This window comes from Struthio camelus, chromosome 2 (assembly GCF_040807025.1).
Source record: "Struthio camelus isolate bStrCam1 chromosome 2, bStrCam1.hap1, whole genome shotgun sequence".
Lineage (NCBI taxonomy): Eukaryota > Metazoa > Chordata > Aves > Struthioniformes > Struthionidae > Struthio > Struthio camelus.
This window is the reverse complement of record NC_090943.1, coordinates 85,081,384-85,101,215: the sequence shown is the minus strand read 5'-3', so window position 1 is coordinate 85,101,215 and position 19,832 is coordinate 85,081,384. Positions and strand designations below refer to the sequence as shown.

The 19,832-nt window shown below is 36.9% G+C and overlaps 1 long non-coding RNA gene across 1 annotated transcript in view; it reads left to right on the top strand.

Moving 5' to 3' along the window:
* Positions 1-14,759: 14,759 nt before the first annotated feature.
* Positions 14,760-19,832, top strand: part of LOC104144323 (uncharacterized) — a 76,665-nt gene continuing 71,592 nt past the window's right edge. Inside the window, exon 1 of the long non-coding RNA XR_011138976.1 lies at positions 14,760-14,953. This is a non-coding gene — a long non-coding RNA (uncharacterized lncRNA). The remainder of the gene's footprint in view (positions 14,954-19,832) is intronic.

Below are 19,832 nucleotides of genomic sequence, written 5' to 3'. Positions count from 1 at the left end.
ATGCACAGGCTGTGAGAATTCTTTTGATCTTCTGAATGTGTATGAAAAATTATAGGTCAATGCCCTACTAGCTTTGGCAAGGTATATTAGCCTCTGTGAATAGTCCCACTGCTGTGGATAGGCTGCTTTCAGAATATAAGTTAACTAGCTTACCTCTGGATGAACTGCACTCTGAACTCTCCTTGACTTCTTACTTGCCTTTTCCCAAAAAACTCAGTGCGTGAGTTAACGAACTAACTGATGTACTGGATTTTCTGGTTTACTCCGTGCTTCTAAAAGTCTGCAGATCCATCAGCATAGAAATTCAAAGTATATTTAAATCTTATTATTTTACTATAAGCTTTACAATAGTTATTTTTGTTGGAGATCAGTGTCTTGGAATGGTGCAGTTAAAAGGGACTCTGAGTCTTTATTTTTTTTTTTGATTTAAAATATGTTTCCATTTCCTGTTATGGAGAAACAATTTAAAATGCAACCCAAATCCAGATGTAAAGGTAAAAAAGAAAAAAAAAAAACAAATTTCTCTGTCTGTCTCTATCTCTCTGTACCTTTTTATCATCCTCATTAATTCCATGAGGTTAGAATGATAATTTGTGAATGTTTGACTGTCACACACATGAAGAGCTTCTGCTCTTAAGTGTTTCAGTTGAAATAGTCATATATGCAGTTACTGGAGTGTATGACAAAAGGAGATTGAAGATTGGTTCAGGATAAGATTCTAGATACAAGAAAATCAGGGGCTGCCAAATTGGACAAATGAGTGAATTCTCTTTGGAGATTTATCCCGAAATAGGAACAAATAGATTCCACCTCTACCTACTTACTGCGGCATCCTAGCTCCATTCACACTAGGGTCTCACTTTGTCCCTTGTTTTCCCCTCTGTGGAGGTCTGGAAACTGTAAGGTATGCCTGGGCATATGTACCTTCTCTTAACTTGAGTTTCTATATGCCTGGAGTGCAAACTTGAAAACTCTTCTGAGTTGCACAGTTTAAATATAGCCATAAAATCTACATAGGTAAAAGAAGAAAGATATGTAGTGTACCTGATATTGGAAATAAGAGAGGCTCAAGATACTCTTTCTAACCAGAATCAGCAGTCATTTTCAGAGACAATTACCTAATAATGACAAAACAACAGGTTTCTTTGTACAATGAAGAAAGATGTAACTGAAGTGAAAATGATGCCCTAAAAATATATCTGGTAAATGAAAGTACAAGTTGCACATATTTGCAATAGTGACAGGAAAAAGATTCAACATTTTCCCACACAACCTTTTCAGAAAAATTTGTGGTGAACAAGTGCAGAATATTTCGTGCACAGAAAATACACTTTACGTGTTAGCATTCAATCTGCATATTTACGGGTCTTGTAGTCATCCAATTGCTGCTTGTTGCCCATTACATACTGTTCTGTTAGTTATAAATTACTGTATTTTTGTGAGTAGCAATCTCATCTTCCATTGATACACTAACACCACAGTTCTGCCGGTGTGAAGAGTATGTAAAAAATGTTACTAATTTATTGTCTGTCATCAGCCCATAGACAGTCTTATGCAGTATTAGGATTATGTTGAAAAGCAAATGTATAATCCTAGGGAAGTATCAGTATGCAATTAGCATATTTTTCTTCTTAGATTCATAATAAAAACTATGTGATAAACGGGAATTCTTATTTCATGTTTCACAATTTTAAGATCTGAAATTGTGTTTTGTTTCTAATTACGACTAAAACCCTCAAAATCAATGTTATCTTCAAAGAAAGATCTTCCTCAAGTCAATGAAAGAGTTTCGTTAAGCTTTTGACTTTATTTTATATTATATGCAAGAAAGTAAAATCTTCCCAAACATATCATTTGAAAAGGTAAGTTTTATTTGCATTCTTAAAATATCAGAGTTGGATGTTTCATGCATCCTTTTCATCTTTTTGGTGCAATATCCTTCCCATTTGAAGGTTATTCCTATGCCTCTTCCTGATCCTCAATGCCTTTCAGATTTTTGTTTTGTATTAGAAAACATTCACATCTTCTGTCAGCAGAGATAAGTTTATCTGATCATCAGATCATTTTAAGTCCTTAACTATGAAAGACAAGTACTGCTGAGACAGAACGGAATTTGATCATGAAATTGCAAAGTCTCAAGGGGAAGTGAATAGGTTTAAATGATCTGCTAAAATGTTGCTTAAGTATATTATTGTAGTTGTAATTACCAAATAACAATTTTATTATGTGTACCTAATACCTGCCTACCACACACTCAACATTTTTGAAAAATCATATTATGTTTCAGATCATGAAATTGGCATTCATTTGGCAAACACATGGCAATTTGCTGGCAAGCAATTAAGTTTTAATGTTAGAATAAATGAAATTTATTTCTGACTGTTCTGATTATAAGAACCATACCCCTACAGAAAATGTGCTTTAACAGGAAAAAAATAAAATTCTAACACCATTCAAAACTGCCATTGCTCTCATTTGGCTACAAGCTTGCTCAGCATTTCAGAATTGTCATTGCATTATCACTGGAGTTGAAAAGACAAAGCAGTTAATGTTTGAACTAATTTTAACATAATAATTTAGCTACTTCTTAGCTGCTTCAGCAAATCCTTGTTCCCACTGGGAAGATAAATGGAACTATCCCTAAGGAAAGCTGCTTTATGACATTTCTGGTTCAAATAGTAGAACTAGGACAGGTTATCAGCTTATCGTATCCAAACAATCTGCAAGCTTTGGATCAGCGTTTCCCACTTTTCTTGCAGTAAGTAGTACCTAATTCTGTTGAGTCCAATGTACATACAAAAGGCGCAAACATGCCAAAGTCTGGTCTCTAGAACTTTTTGCAGGACCCAGTAAAGCTATTATTTTAATAGCTATTATTTTAATAGTAATTGGCACTGTACTAGTATTTTTATGACAATGTTTATGATGTTTTGAAAATACTCTGATAGGCTAAGAAAACTAGATAGTAAATCCTTCCAAGCCATGTAGGCATGGTTCTTGTGAAGCAGTCTTTCCCTTCTCAAGGGAGATATAAATCATGTATGCAGATCAGAGAATAACTTCTCAGTTTATTACTCTGCTAAAATGAAAATTACTCTCAGTGCTCGATGAGAAACACAAAACTGGGAAACTCATTTCTTCTAGCTTTTTCAACAGCCAGAATTACAGTTCAACCCCCACAAAAGAGAAATTCTTTAAAACAGAATTTCTAAAGCCAAATTTGCTAGATTGTTTAATTTTGTGAGAGTCAAACTGTTGGCTGGGATTCAGGTGCCTAAACAGAAAGAGCTCTTGACATTTGGGAAGTCCTAGGGTGTCCGAAATGGCCTCCAGCTGCCTCTCCATAATTTTTGTGGAAGAAAGATGATATTACTGAGACTAATATCAACAAAAGTCTTATAAAGGAGAAATAACCTCCTTCCACAGGTATATCTTCAGCACTTGGTAGAGTTATTAGTCCAGGAGATATGTAAAGAAACTCTTAATGTTTTCAGAACAGTTTTGGAAAGCATGACGAAAAGCAGGCCATCCATTCACTTATGTTGTAGCAGCCCTTTGACTCTTACATAATTAAACAATCTATCAAAGCCAGCGTTAGAAATTCTATCATCTGGAACAATTTCTTTTTTGGGGTGGTTAAATGCTAATTGTTCTCACCAAGTCATACAAAAGCATGTAAGGGACAGACACAGCCCCAGAGAGACCCCAGCAGGTACAGAAGAGGCGGAGAGGAAGCAGCACCATCCCTCCTTGTAAACAAGGAACTGAGGCACAGGTTCAGAAGCCCAGATTTTCCGATGTGGCCTTCTCAGGCCAGGATAATCAACTTCCCTTCCAGTAAGATGCATAACTTATGCAAAAACCTGCTATAAGGAAGCATGCTTAAAACTTATTTTTTTCTGCTTTTGTCTGATCAGTACCTGCTAGAAGCATGAAACACGTAAATCAGCAAAGAATCATTCTCAATGTAAGATTGCAAAAGCGAAGATGCTTTCATTTCAAAATACAGATTGATTTAATCTGTCATGCTACCAACCGTTCACGAGATATAGAAGAGCTGTTCCTCCACATCTCAAAAACCTTTCCTTCAGTGCAGCCATCCAACACTACCAATCAGGTGTAGAAGCTGTAGGAAGTAATTAATTTGCATACTGCTTATTTATAAGCATAAGTGACAAATTAAAGTAACATTGACTCACAAAGTACATGTAGCAACTCATTTTAAAAGTTTAGCTGTGAATCTGGATTGTATATTTGAGCAAAACCAAAATCTTGAAGATTCAGGTCTGTCATGATGTCTGTGAGGAACTTACATTCCTTACGACCTTAACAGTCCTCTTTTGCTGTCTGGAAAGTACCTGCAGAAATAAATGATAATTAAGTGTGAAATGTATGGCTGCTGTATCTGTACATTTTCCTAGATTTCTGAAGTCAGAGTGACTCGGTGCTTATTCTTAAGTGAGCTCACTAATACATCAAGCCATCTGCTACTGAGTTTCGTGGATAGCTCTCCTGATCTTCTCTTTGCTACCTTAGGAGATGAAATAAAATTTCATTACATTTATACCATCCTGTTGCAACTCTCTGAGATAGTTCATATGTTAGGTTTGGGGGTTCTTTTAAGTTCTGTAGTGTCTGGGGCTAGCTGCACCAGCTTCATTTTTGCCAAACTGCACTGACAGGCTCTATCTGCAATGTAATTTATCTTCAAGTTAATCAATAAGAAAGTAAAGAAGAGAAGGAAAATGTATTTCCATATAAAATTTCTGTAGGACAGAGGTCTGTGCATATTGCACAGCTGGGCACTTCAGACACTGTTACCAACTTCATCTCACTGAGAACTATGTAACTTAGTTTTCAGTTGATAAGTAAAAATGAATAAAACATGCACACATACATTGTTTGGCATGTTCTATATGGCAGTCTTAATTTCATTGCAGCCCACTAATCTCAGTGCACGGGTGTGGCCGCTGGCTCCATAGCTCAGGAAGCTGCTAGGCCAAACAAAACACAAGCAAAACTTCCTGTTTAAATTTCACAGCTATTCCATGATTTTCTTGTGAAAGTCTCCTCCTGTTAGTGTCATGCCATAGTTTAATAGTCTGCAATAAAACCAGTTTCTGAAATTCTTTGCCACATTTACTCCAACTGGTACAAGTCCTTAAGGACCTGAATGTTCTCTAATTCCCTAAGTTAACTGTATTAGAATCACTTTTGATACACTGATGTTCTGCTAAATTTGTCTGAAGATTGTCAAAAGAGTCCCTACCATTCAAAAACTGTTGGTGTAGTGCTGTTTTGCTAGCTATAAGTCTAAGGAAAATTTCTCACATGACTGAAAGCCAGCCCTGGACTTCTTGCCCACTGCATTTGTCTTTGCTAAATGTCATGAAGTTCCTGTCGGCCCATTCCTCCCACCTGGCTAGGTCCGTCTGCGTAGCAGCCCTGCCCTCGAGCACATCAAAAGTCCCCCCAGTTTGGTGTTGTTTGTAAACTTGGTGAGAGTACCCTCCGTAACCTCCTCAAGGTCATTGATAAAAATAACAAAGAGGAGAGGTCCCAGCACAGAGCCCTGCAGTACTCCACTTGTCACAGGCATCGAGGAGAGTGTGACCCATTAACCACTACGCTCTGGGCCCAATCACTCATGCAGTTTTTCTCCCATCTAGTTGTCTAGTCATCAAGACTGTAATGTGTTAACTTGGATGGAAGAATATTGTGGGAGACAGCTTCAAAAGCTCTGCCAAAGTCAAGGTAGATTATGCTGCTGCACTCACATCGTCCCCTAATGCAGTCATTCGATCAGAGAAGGCAATCAGGTTCATCAGGCAGGATTTAGCCTTGGTAAATCCATACTGAGCATTCCAAATCACCTTCTTCTTATGCATGCTTCCTGAAATGGCCTCCAGGACAGCTTGTTCCATCATTTTCCCAGGGTCCAAAGTGAGGCTCACCAGACTATGGATGACCAGATCACCCTTTTTTTTTTTTTTTTTTTTTCCTTTTTTGAAGATATGGGCAAAATTTGCCTTTTTCCATCCACTGGGGGCTCCCCCTGCTCTCCACAACTTTTCAAAGATAAAACAGAAAGCAGTCTTGCGAGCACATCAACTAGTTCCCTCAGCACCCTTACATGGAGCTTTACCCACTACAAGGTGGCTAAAATAAGTGAGCATATACTAGAAATTAAATAGTATTATTTGCAACAACATCATCAAGAACAATAGTACGGTAGAGGATGATACTATCAATCACATGAGGCTTACTTGTCACATAATTGATTAATTTTCACATTTCTTGCTGGAAGAATCCCAGAAAAACTCAGTGGGAAAATGAAAGCAGTGTGAGTCACATTTTTCTTTCATGATAACAAATCCAGCAAGTAGGTGTATTTGACATATGTTACCTCCTAATTTCAGAAGAAGCTGCCAGAGGCAGAAAAATATTAAACTAGAAATTAAACTTTCCTTCAGTCATCTGGGTGTTACTGCAATTATGTCAGCCACTGGCATAGAAATCCTGTGTGTTTGAGAAAGTAGATGTTCTTAAACAGGACCAGTAATGACACATAGCTTGTCCAACTCCTACCAATAAGTGAGATGAAAACTTTTTTTTTCCTTTTTAAATGAAAAGAAACAACTAGACTTAGCTAACCAACACTGATCCTCCTGAAGAATCATCCTGTGTTTATAGCGTATTGTATGACTGTTACCTTCTCAGGAAGAGAGGGGTAAATGCATGTTACTAAGGTAAACTACCTTCTTTGTAACCTTTGTGGTACCATGCAATTTTCTTCTCTTCCTTGCTATCTGAAAGCTATTGAAAGCTGACAGCCCAGTCAAAATCTTAGTCCTGATGACAATGACGTTCATCCTGCTCTGCCATGCTTTTGCAAGTGCAGAGCAGCTACAGTGCTTCAGCTAAGCTACACTGCAGTTACTTTGGGGTAAGCTGGAATCTGGCCCCAGATCTTTGCTGTTGGCTCAAATCTTGTTAAATCAAGGTATCAGCCAGCCTGACTGGTCATCTGAGTTACCAGCTTTTCTGACTCAAAATCTCAGCACAGCTGAGAGGCAGCTTTTCTGAGTCAAAATCTCAGCACAGTTGAGAGGCAGAAGACAGTACTGCACGCTCATAGGTCCAAAGGAAGGAGGAGCTCCAGACTGAGCAGGTTGCAGCTCCAAGATGCTAGCAGCTCTCCAGACATTTAGCTGGACACAGAATTTGATCACAGCATGACATCAGCATGCAAGTCTTACTGATCCACGTCGCTACACTTCTCACATCATACACAGCACTGCAATCGGTAGAGGTAAGTAGTGACTTACTATGTCCAACCTGTTGAAACTTCCTCTCTGTGCTGGCCTAGACCGAGCTGTTGCAAAAGCATAGGACCCTGCCCACCTTCCTTCATGCAAAATTTTGTTTTGTAACAGATCTCCTTCCAGTGGAAAACATCTCACTTCTTGTCATAGGCACAAGAGAATTCGTAAGCATGCTGAAAAGGTTATTAATGATAAAAACTCTTTGAGTGTTGAATGTAAGAGAAGGCCCCTGTGGCTTTCTGGTCCTCTGCCAAACCGTCTCACATTACAGAGATGCCTCATATAGCACTACAGGCAATGTGCTGAATTTCGGGACTGGGGAGTGTGCACTGGATACCACACTACCCCAGGAGGAATTAATTCAATTTGCTTTCATTTGATGCTAATTATACTTTCATCTGTTAGTTGCAGCACTGCGTACCTGCAGCTTACAGTTTTAATTAACAGTACTATCATGGCTGCAACTGGGGGAATATCATCCAAGTGCATATTCACAATTTATACCCTTCTTTAATTTTACAGGACACAGCATCTCCTCCAGATTTTATAGTACATGAATAGAGTTCTATGTGTTTGCATCTTCATCTAGATACACATTACAGCAGAAATATAACTTTAGCAAAATACGTTACAGAAAATTAAACCTAAGGTTTTAGTTATGCTTCAAGACAAATTTAGCTATAGTGAGCTAATCCAAAACTACTCTTGTAAAATTAATTTGAATATGACACAGAAGAATAACTTCAACCATTTCAGAAACTTCGGTATTTCCTCACAAATTTATCCTTCCTGAGGTAATTATTATTCCTTCTTTTAAGTCTGTCCTACCCACCTCAAACCCTGAAGCAAAGAATATCACCAGAAAAAGAGCAAATACGAGAAGCTCAGAACACTCTGCTACAAAGTAAGGAAAGAATAAATTGTTCCGTTTCTATTCTACCCAATAAATGAATCTTTATTTTTTATATAACTGAAATAATAGTCAGAGTCATGAAATGTAATGTGTATTCATAATAAACAACTTCTGGTTATTGAAACTGCTAAGTTTTTATTTGCCATGTAATCAACTATGGGTGATTAGCTCTCAGGAACAAATATTACTGCTTGCATATTTTATGTATAAAGACATGTTATTACGGATTTGATTTTTTCAGCATAAATTTTTTCAGTAATTAACAAGAAAGCTTGAAATATTTAACATTTAAATGAATTATGTAATACTACTCCTGGCAAAAATGTTCCCTTTTCATACTCCAAAAACATTACTAAGAAATCATTTCTGATATCTGAACAACAAATAAACAATAATGCTTATTAAGATAAGAAGGTAAGAAAAATTACAGAGCAGTTTGAGAACTAAATTAGTGAAAAAAAACTAATGACTGAAGTCAAAAAGTTGCCATTGTGGTATTACAAACATTTAATTTCAGTCTTTCAATTTCATTGAGTTATTCAACTATATTTTCTCACATAGAAGATTGAAAGGCAGATTTAATTTGTGAAGTGGGACATTAATAAATAAAAAAAAGTCAAATTTGTTCAGCGTATGCTTATTGGGAAGCTACAGCTAGAGAGACCTGGGATACATATAGTCTTTTCATCAGCTTCTGGAACAATTTGGAATCTCTTTAAAATAAAATCATTTCCTGTTTTTTTTATTGGCCAAGGCTGTACAGGCATATACACGGTCGAAGCAGTGGGAGATAATGCAACCCATGAGAAGCTTTTTTAGTGTTTAAGCATTCTACTAAATAGGAATGCCTTAATTAAATTTCTGCTTGCAGAAGGATGTAAAACTCATTTCTATTCAAGGGATTATAGAGGGCTGTAAATAGGTGTAAATACCAATCTTGTTTGCAAATCTAACTCCTAATCCAAATCCATCAGAAATTCATGAGAAACCAATTTATTTTAGCTAGGCTAACAGGCTATAGAAGTGTTTGACAAGCATATGCTCCTTTATGGCAAGCATTGGAGTGGTGCTGATAGAGCACCACTATTAATGAGCTTAGCTGGAGGTTAATTGTGCTAGGGTATATTTTTCTCAGAAAGCAACAAGCAGAAAAAAAGAGTTTAGGAGGGGTCATGCAATTTACACATGTCACAAGGCAAAATGTTATAATGAAAAATTAATGCCATATATATTAAGAGAAATACCAGACATACAACAGTTTTCCTGCAAATGTACTATGACTTCTAGAAAGCTCAACTTTTTTTCAGATTTGATTTTATTATTTTTGTCTTCTGTCTGTGAGTATCCATCTGCTGTCCTGTGTTATAGATAATGAAGTGCCAGAGATAGATCGGTGTTGGACTGCAGGGAGTGTTTATTTGCTTAGTTTTTGTTCAGCACCTAGAAACAGGGTTGAGGTATGTGACATGGACTATGAAGTGCTATGGCCATTCAGGTAGTAAATATGAAAAAATATAAGAACTTCAAAATATTAGTAGCAGATACTGAGGAGCAAAAATAGACCATTAGTGTTATTTAGGTATTGTCTAACTACATGAGCCAAGTTCTGGCAGATACTCCCAGCAAACAGCTGTGTTGGTTTAATATGTTATCAGCCAATAGACATTTGTTTTTCCATGTTTGCTGGAAGCTATTGCCGCTCCCCAAAGCTGGATATCTTCATGTGAATAGTCCATAATCTTCCTCAGCCCAAATCAGGCAGCGTTAACATGAACAATTTCAAGATGCCGTTTGAGCTAACACAGATGATTTTGCCTGAGGTAGAACAGGGGCACCAAAGTGCTCTCCTCTAGAGATCTGGGGTAGTAACCCCAGTAATTTCTTTGGGGAAGGAAAAACTTTTCTTCCTGCACCTTTTTTCACATTTATTTCTTCAAAAGCTCGTTAGGAAGTGAATGCACAGGCAAATATGTTCTTCACTACAGATCAAAATTATCTAATTTGTTTAAAGTGTCTAAGCACTGAAGTGTTTAAATATTGAAAAGACATACTTTGTGAAGCTAATTAAAATATTTTATTATCCCCAATTGAAATGGTATTTCAAATTTTAGTTGTTCTTGTATAAGATGTTGCCTTGAAACCATTTCTTTAAAGTAGATATGGTAACTTTTTTGTTTTTATCTTTTCATTTCCACTCAAACAAATCAGTTTATCACATAGCACATGGCTTATTCTAAATGAATAATACACTGCCTATTTTACTTTTTGTGTTATATAAGTCTTCCTGATTTTTCAGCATTTGAGTTATACGTGCTAAATCTCCCATATTCTCAAACTTAATGGAACACATTTAACGGAACATGTAACTAAGTACCCATCTGTCTCTGGGACTTACTTATTTAGATGTTCCTAAGATATGCTGAAACAGCATTTGTTGCCCCGTGCCAGAGAGCAAGCCCTCGTCCCCCAGGCCAGCTAGTACTTACTGGCTTGCAGCGTTATTGTACATATAGTGCAGGACCCGGAGCAAACTGTTTTCTGAGTAGAACAGAAATTTGACCAGCCGCTATCAAATTGCACTTGGATGTTAGCAGCACTGCGCACAGATGATGAGTTCTGAAGAACGTGTGAACACAGAGGTTTTGCAATCTGCCCACAGTTCGTAGCTACTTTAATAAAGCCTCATATAATGAGTGACTAATCTCTTCTGCTTAAATTTAATATTCCTTGCAACAAGGCTAAATTTGTGAATATCTAGATGGGGGATATTTATTTTTCACATAAAAAGACTTTATGGATGAAAGAGGAACCTTTGGCTCCCTACTAATGAGTGTACAGTTAAGAAAATGCACTGACAAATCCATCCCAGATGAAGCCCTTTATATTGTTGCATTAGAAAAATATTAGTTTCCTCTACTTTTTTTCCCTATTCACTGCTGCTATGCTCCCCCTCTTCCTACCAATATTTACATAAAACGGCCTTAAGACAGAGGCAAACACTGAGAGGACAGCAGGCAGGAGACAAGGGGAAAAGGAACAGATCCAGGCAGTGATAATTCTCTGCCCTGGGTGCGTAAGTTAGTGCTCCTGCCCCTGCTTTACAGCCTCTGAAGGAAGATGAGGAAAAATTAGCTCCCTGCTCTTCTGGCCACTAGTACCTATTAAAGCATGAGCTCCCTCTCAGGGTTCCTACGCTCTTTCAATTTTTTAAGCTCTTTCAACAATGCACTTTTCTCTTGGCTTCTTTATCCCAGTCTCTTCTATGCAGAAAATAAACACTCGTATAAACACTTCAGCTCCTATATATTTGAAGATCAGAAGGTATTTTATGACTGTCTCTTAGTTCTGCTGTTATTCAATACGCATATTAAAGAATTGGCTGTGCAATATACAGAACCATTATTAAACATGCAGGTGATACCAGGCAGGAATGGGATGGAGTTACTCTGAAGGATAGAATTAGAAGTGGAGAAACTATTAGAAACAACCAGACTGTATTTTAGCAAGATCAAGAGGCAAGACTGAGGGGAAAAGTATTCTGCTTATGGAGAAATAATGATAGAAGAATAAGATGGGAAATGATTGGTCGGGCTGCAGTTCCACCGAAGACGATCTGGAGCTTACAATATCTCACAAATAGAGCACAAGATAACCCATCATTCAGCAGGGAAAAAATGAAGTTCGTATTGAGAGCAGCTGACAGAAAAGTTGCAACGTAAAACATATGAAATGACAGTGTGGCAAGGCCTCAGCTAAAGCGTTAAGATGAAGTTCCAGGACATACTTCCATAAAACTGCAGAAAGTCAAGAAAAAGAACAGAATAATCAGAAGTCTGAGAAACAAAATGTGTGGTGTGAATTGGATATAATTGGTGTTTGTTTAGTCTAGTAAATAGAATATATGCGAGGAGGGGTGGTTAGCATTTTGTACCATGAAAATGACTGCAGTAAAAAAGGAAGGCAATGAACAATTCCCCATGCTTATTGTGGACATAACAAGAAGCAACAGGCTTACAGTACAGTAAAGGGAAAACTTTGTTATTGTAAGGTTGCCTAAACACTTAAATAGGTTACTTATAGAAGCTGTAGAAAATTTAGAAGCTTGGAAAATTTTTAAGAACTAGTTAAGCACATACCCTTCACGGATAGATTACATGCAGCTGCATCTGCTTTGAGGCAGACAAGTACTGTAGATGACCTTCTGATGTCCCTTTCACTTCTATTGTTTATAATCTTGTGCACTGAAGATTTTATCAACAAATACATTGGTTAACTTGTAGAGGAATATTAGAATTGTGTTGATCTTCAGTCTATAGTTGGAAGAACAAATGCTGTCATAAAGAGTTCCTTACAGTATTTTTCTTTAATGGCATTGAAAGAATCTTTATTTGGATTCAGATTCAACAGAGAAGATTCTCAGCATTATTTTTTTAATCACCCTTTCAAGGACCTTCCAAAGCAATTTTGACCCACATGCTGTTTTAGCCATCCTGTTCCTTCTTCATTCTTTGCAGTCTACCATGTCAGCCATATAGAATTACTTTTACTTGTACATCTTCCGAAGAAACCACACAATCTCTTCTATGCATCTGTCATGCTAATGCTGCTTCTGCATTCCTACAACAGACATTTTCACATCTCACATCAACGGTTTGGTTCATTCCGTTTTCTCATTTGGGCTGCTTTCCTCACTGTGCAAACATTACAGTTTGTGGGATCATACCTACTTTCCCAGGAAGCCTGGTTACAGTTCTTTCACTGTCTACATCACTACCCAACCTCTGCTCACAGGGAAACCAGCACTTTCTTTTTCTTTGCCATTCATACTTCAACTGCTAGCCTTCTACCCACCATTATATCTCTCACTGACCTGATTCTTCTCTTCCGATGCTTCAAAGTTAGACATGATAACTGTACGTTTTAGTCAGTACAAAATATGGATTATATAACACACAAATATATGTATAAAGTACATTCTTCAAAATAATATTGTATAATTTTTATCTTAAGCTAGTTTTAAATTAATGCAGTTACATATTGCAATGGAATTACTTTCAGCTTATACTGTCGTAACAGAAAGAAGAATTAAGTACTGTTTTCAGTATTTCTCCATGATCGCCATATGAAGTACATGGGCCTTGTTACACATTTACAGTAATTCTCATGATCTGCCACGAAACATAATTTAAGAAAGAATCAAAACAAAATTGTTTCTTAGAAATTTTACTACTCTGAAATAGTTGTTCTTCTCACAGTGCTTTTGTGTGATTTTCTCAGGAGATTGATTCTTTCATCCAGATAAGAGATGACATTGTTACTCTGTATTATATACACTTAACCTAAGCTGCTTTACTTTTACAGGATTCCAGTGAGAAAATATAATTCAGGTTCCCAACATAATCCATGGTATTGTATACTCAAAGCCAATTTAAGGGACAACTGTTAAAAACAAACAGTTTTGTGTACATAGCAATGCTGATTAAGAGTATCCAAGAATTAACTATTAGCAAGAAGTGTGTTGATAATGAATGTAGCAAAGCTTACTTAAACGTTTAAAACTGGCCTGACTTGTCACTTTTCTAAATACTCCCACCAGAATCATCTCTAATTCCCTGACTGGTATTCCAGCCCCCTTCCCCCTAGATATATTCAGTTACTACAGTGGACTGTGATCTTTGCTCGTGACCTTCAGTGATTACCACACCATCATGAGATACTTGGCACAATGGAAAACAATCAGTTGTCACCGTTACAATAGTTTGACAGCTGCGATATCCTGTCCTGATTTCTTTCATACCTTGGCAGATCCACCCTCAATTTTCTCACCTGACATTTCATGGCTTACACTAAGACTTTATCTTTCACTTCTTGGCTGAACATCTTGACTGTAGGGCTACTGAATTAATCTGTAATAATCATTTCTCCTGTTACAGCTAATCTACTGTTCTATCAATAATAACAAATAACAAGGGAGGAAGACTACTCTTTAACTCATTGAGTACAACAATAACGTTATTCATGAAAGGCCAAGATTCAAATTATTCAGGACCTAATGCATGTCTACACAAAGAGGAAAAGATTTCACAGTAGAGGTTTGCAACAAAAATATCTTGATGATTAAGGTATTTATCTGTATTGTACAGAACAACTAAAGCCTCAGGTTTGAGCCATCCCTAAGGTAAGGACCTGAGCTATGGTTTCTCAAATCCCGAGGAAAATCTTAACCAACTTAACTATTCTGTGGAGGAACGGTTTCTTGAATGATTCCTCAAAAAAAGAAAATCTTGACGCACTACTTATAACCAGAGTATAGTAAGGTTAAAGAGGCCTATTAATTATTTTGGATGTACTCTAATCAATCACTGGTAAAAATAATCGCAACATAAAAGAGAATCCTACAAAAAAATGAAAAACACATCATAGTCTATTTCTGATTCATTAAACTTCTGAGAGCACATATATATCAGCTGAAATCTAAGGACCTTCATTCCCATAGAAACAAGTAAGGCACAGATTTTCACCAGCTGACTGTGTATGTTTTGCAGGGCTGACGCAAGGTGGAACAGGCCTTTATATATTACAAGCTTTGCTAACGTTTTATAATGAAACCTTGGTCTGAGTTCTTGGCTGAGCGGCGTGCCCAGGCTTGAGGAGGAATCACAACGCGATCCCTCGAGAAGCCAAAGCATTCTTCTCATCGCTCTCCACTGACTAGGTAAGTCATTTGTGCTTCTGCAGTTCTGGTTTAGGTACTTTAGTGTAATGGCTCAATTTCAATAGGAAGAAACAAGATCCCAGAGTCCCTGTTATGCTTAACCTGACACACAGTGAATTCCAGAAATGCAGTCCAGACTATCAAAGTCACAGAAGGATTACAGAAAATATTTTATGGCAGATGCTCCTGGAACAATTAAGAATATAAGAAAAGAATATCTGCTTTCAAATCTCCAAAGTAGCCTTTTAATAAAAACATAGTTAACTAAAAGGGGAACCATTCTTCAGCTAATGAGGTGACTGGTGCTTACAAACCAAATGGTAACAAAATGCTTTATTGAGAATTCCCCTAACAATAGCATTGGGTTGCTTGGGAAGGCTGTGTTTTTTAAGGGATAATAAACCTGACATTTTTATATAAAACTTTAAAATTTATTTTTGGTGATTTTTGGACAAACGTACTTCAACACTTAATTGAGCACAACATGTTTTAATTAGCTATTGAGCACGAAATACTTTAATCTGCAAAAATGTGTCACCTTCATAGAAGCTATAGAGGATAGTTTGTATATGATTAGATTGTGGTGTAAACTGTTCTCTGAGACTCGTATCCACCTTTATTTGCTATGATGATCAGATGTGCTTTCTTCAAATAGATTTTGGAACTGCTGCAGAAAGCTAATTGGGCTACTCAGTTTTCAGAAGGATATTTCATAAAGTGGTTTTCACACAACTAAGATGCAAATCGATGGATACCTTTTTATTTTGACTATATGCAGATGAGAGGAATTTGGCTGATTATTAAGAAAAAAGTTCAAACAAATTTCATATGCAGTCCAATTATGGGTCATCAGATACATACATACATACCTCTATATGTATATATATATATAGATAGATAGATAGATAGATAGATAGATAGATAGGTATGTATATGTATAAAAAACAAACTAAAAATACTTAGGAAAGCTTTGTTGTTCTTGTGTTACCTACTGTGGCCATTGAAAGCTGTTGGCTCTTCCGGGATTAGAACTGAAGTCCTTTTCTCCAAAAGTACAAATGTTTGCATCTTCGTAGGACATCATAGAACCTACATTCATTATTAGCCTATAGGCCACAATTAGACAGCCAAGATTATTTCCAAATAAGAGTATTATTTTCTAAAACTAGTGTAATTTTAACATTAAGATGCCAGAGTGGCTAACACTTGCAGGGATTTCCATGTGAGTACGCATTTTCTGAGAAGGATTGTACTTTTTAATCACAGCTTCAGATTACAAGTCAATTTTTAAGGCACGTTAGACTTCTGTTAATGCAATTCACATTTCCTGCTAAAAAATCTTGCCTTTTAAGTTTCTCCAGTTTGGTCTCCATCCCGATATCCATGCTGGTTAATAGAGGTCAAAGTCAAACTGTCAGTCTTTTAAAACATGACTGTACATTTGTAAAGAGAATTAATTCCTCTAGCATTTTCTCTCCTTCAATCAAATCTGGAGCAATTTATTAGGAAGTAAAAATAACTTTCCCCTCTCCCACACCTTCCAAAAAAGAAAATCAAGGTAAAATATTTGTTTACTATGCTTTTGTATAATCAGTTTTCAAGTTACTGATGTAGAGCCTTTGGTGTTCAGTTTGGGGGGATGGACGTACTCACTATTTTTTTTTTTTTTGTGGCAATAAAATTCAAGATGAAATAACAAATTATGAAATGAAACAGTAACTGGAATCTAGTTCTTCTCCTTGACTCCTTGCATATAAAGAAACTAGTCATTTGTTTACAAAATCAGGCTCCCTTCCTCTGTTCCTCCTTGATCCAGCTAGTATCAGTCATGTAAGGACCAAAAGACTATAAGGTCTATAAAATGATGCACTAGAAAGTGAACACATCTACATGCCTACACACTGACTACAGTCTGGCAGTTTTTGCACTCTTCCTGGGTAACAGCTCAGATTTCCTCAGGCAGGAGCTAAAACTAGGTCTATATTCTCCCACATCCCGGCTGAGCATCCTGCCTGTGGAGTGGCTGGATAAAGGGTGGCACAGGGGAGACGGCGGGAGTTTTGCTGGCAATCTTCTCAAGAAAACAGGAGTTTATGTACTTTTTTTTCTTTTTCCTGTTTAAGGAGATGTTTAGACATTATTGAAGACATTATTAGCATTATTGAAGACAATGTGATTCCTCTAGCTTTCCATTTTTTTTTAAGCTTCAACAGTTGACAGAAAAAATGTAAAGCATCATAACTCACTGACAAACATTTATTTTATTTCTTGAACTCTGCTGTCAAATGTTGTATAAAGGTCAATTAAGTTATTACAGATCACAGAAAATACACAAGAGGTGATTGCCCTAGGGAGGTGTGCTGGAACACTGTTCATACACACTTCATAAATTAGGAAACTTCAAAGCACAGACTCTCAAATATCTCTATACATATATTTTCTAAGCTAGAAAGGGAGAGTGTTGGTATACCCAGAGGTAATAAAAATATGCAAATGGAATAAATAAATTCAGAAGAGTATCTTGTATCTGTCAATATATTTAGTTATTTCAAAAATGAAGCTGAAACCAGGTAATGAACATGAAAGCTACTTTTAAATGTAAAAGGATTTATGCTAATGAAAGTACTGGGATCAAGGAACTATTTATAATAAATGTAGTATGTTGCAGCCAGCTACTGACTACGTAGAATAAACATATGATGAATATGCAGAGAAGGAATCTCAGGAAGATTAAATATGAAAATCTACCTACTTTCCTATATAATCTAGCTTAATTTCACAAGATACCCTTTCTGTCCCTCCTCTGCCAAATGAAAAAGTTTTAAAAACAATATGCCAATACTTTGCAGAGAGAAACATCAAGGAAAGGACAAGCAGAAATGCTTTTTCTTAAAAAGATGTGTAATCCTGATATCGCAAGTGAAAGTCTTTGTACATGCAGCAGGAATTCAATTGCTCTGATCTCTTTACAGATTATATGTTACTTTTCATATTATTTCTTTCTGAAAGCAGAATAAAATAAGATGAGCTGTCAAACTGAAACTGGTTAATTACAAAGATATGAATAAGAGAGAAAATTTTCTGCAAAGATGCTTTTTTAAAAGGTAGCTTTAAAAAAAAACCCTTTTTGTTAAAGATTAGTAAACTTTCCCACGTCCTCTGTTATTTCTCAAAGTCTTTTTACAATATGAATTTCCAAATTTAAGCTCACTAAACTTGATTCACCCTGACCGCAATGGCAGAGTTCTCTAGGACTCATTAATGTGCATCATCACTTAAAACATCAACAGCGGCGCATGAAGGTACAACACTTTCCAAGATCTTTCCAAGGAAAAAATGTGACAAACTCAGTACTAAAGAAAAATCATGTAAAGGAAGCATATGACAAAGTGAAATACAGTATTCTACTCCTGTTCCCTCTCCCCTTTTTTTTGTATAGGCTTAACAAGAATTCACAAAGCGATCTTCTTCTAGATAAATATGCCTATCTCCAGGAAACTAAGAGTAATAAAAGTATGTATACGTCATAGTTTCAGGCTAGCAAACAAGCAAATAAATAAGTATTGATTGGATAAAGGCTAGCTAACAGTTGTATCCCTGAGGGCTTTCTACCCACAATTTAATATATATTAATAGACTTTCATGGATGTACGTTGGAGCAAGACTAGGTACACCTGTTGTAACGCTATCACAACTCCTCCTGATTGCAGTAAAGACATTCCCAATCAGATTAGAAAAAGCCCACTCGAATCCATGACGATCTTCTGTTCCTCAGTCTCAAAGAGATCCAATACAGCTGTTTCAGAGAGAAGAGACTGGATAAGGCAGAGCAAAAGGGGAAGAAGATTTGCTGCTTTCACAGGGGGGTGCTGGAAAAGCAACGTAACCACAGCGTTCTAAAGATGTAAGAAAGACGAGGCTGTTTTTTCAGATCAATTGACAGAGCTGGGGAAAAAATAAAAGGGAAAAGACCTCAAGAATTCTGGCTTTAAGGAAAACAGGGCAGATAGATAGTTTGAAATAAGTCTGGCATACTAGAAAGCACTCCTGATTTTCCAACTTTATCAGATGATCTCGTAAAAAAAGTCACCTTCCAACCTCCTTTGCAAACGTTAAGTTTCCAAGAGTACAACACTCTATGAAATGCAGCTATCAAGCAACCTTTTTATGGCACTAATGAGAACAGACTAGGGGACTGTTATTAGTTAAGCTTGTTCCTACACCTTTTTGATTTGCTAGCTGTAGTTTACAAGTTATCACACTACAAGAGCCACGCATACAATTAGCTCTCACTGTATCCTGTAAATTTCAGTGGGAAAGCTAAGAAATCTGCAGCTCTCTGGCTACTATATTGAGAATGAAAAACGTATTATCATTTATATTGACAAATGCTGATGGTTGTCATACTAATTCTAAGCAAAGAGGCTTTCTGAAGTCACTTTGGTGCATGCAATTGCTCTAGGATCCCAGTAGTTTTTTCCATACAACTAGCTACCTTGTTGTTTACCACCCAATTCATTTATGATGATACTGCTGATGGAACCAGCTTTCTTATGTCATGCTAATTTGATCAGCTCAATAGACTTTGCTGTCTGACACTGACTGATATCACAGAATCACAGAATCACAGAATCGTTTAGGTTGGAAGGGACCTCTGGAGATCATCTAGTCCAACCTCCCTGTTCAAGCAGGGTCACCTAGAGCATATTGCCCAGGATCACATCCAGACGGCTTTTGAATATCTCCAGCGAAGGAGACTCCACCACCTCTCTGGGCAACCTGTTCCAATGCTCTGTCACCCTCACAGTGAAGAAGTTTTTTCTCAGGTTCAGATGGAACTTCCTGTGGTTGAGTTTCTGCCCATTGCCTCTTGTCCTGT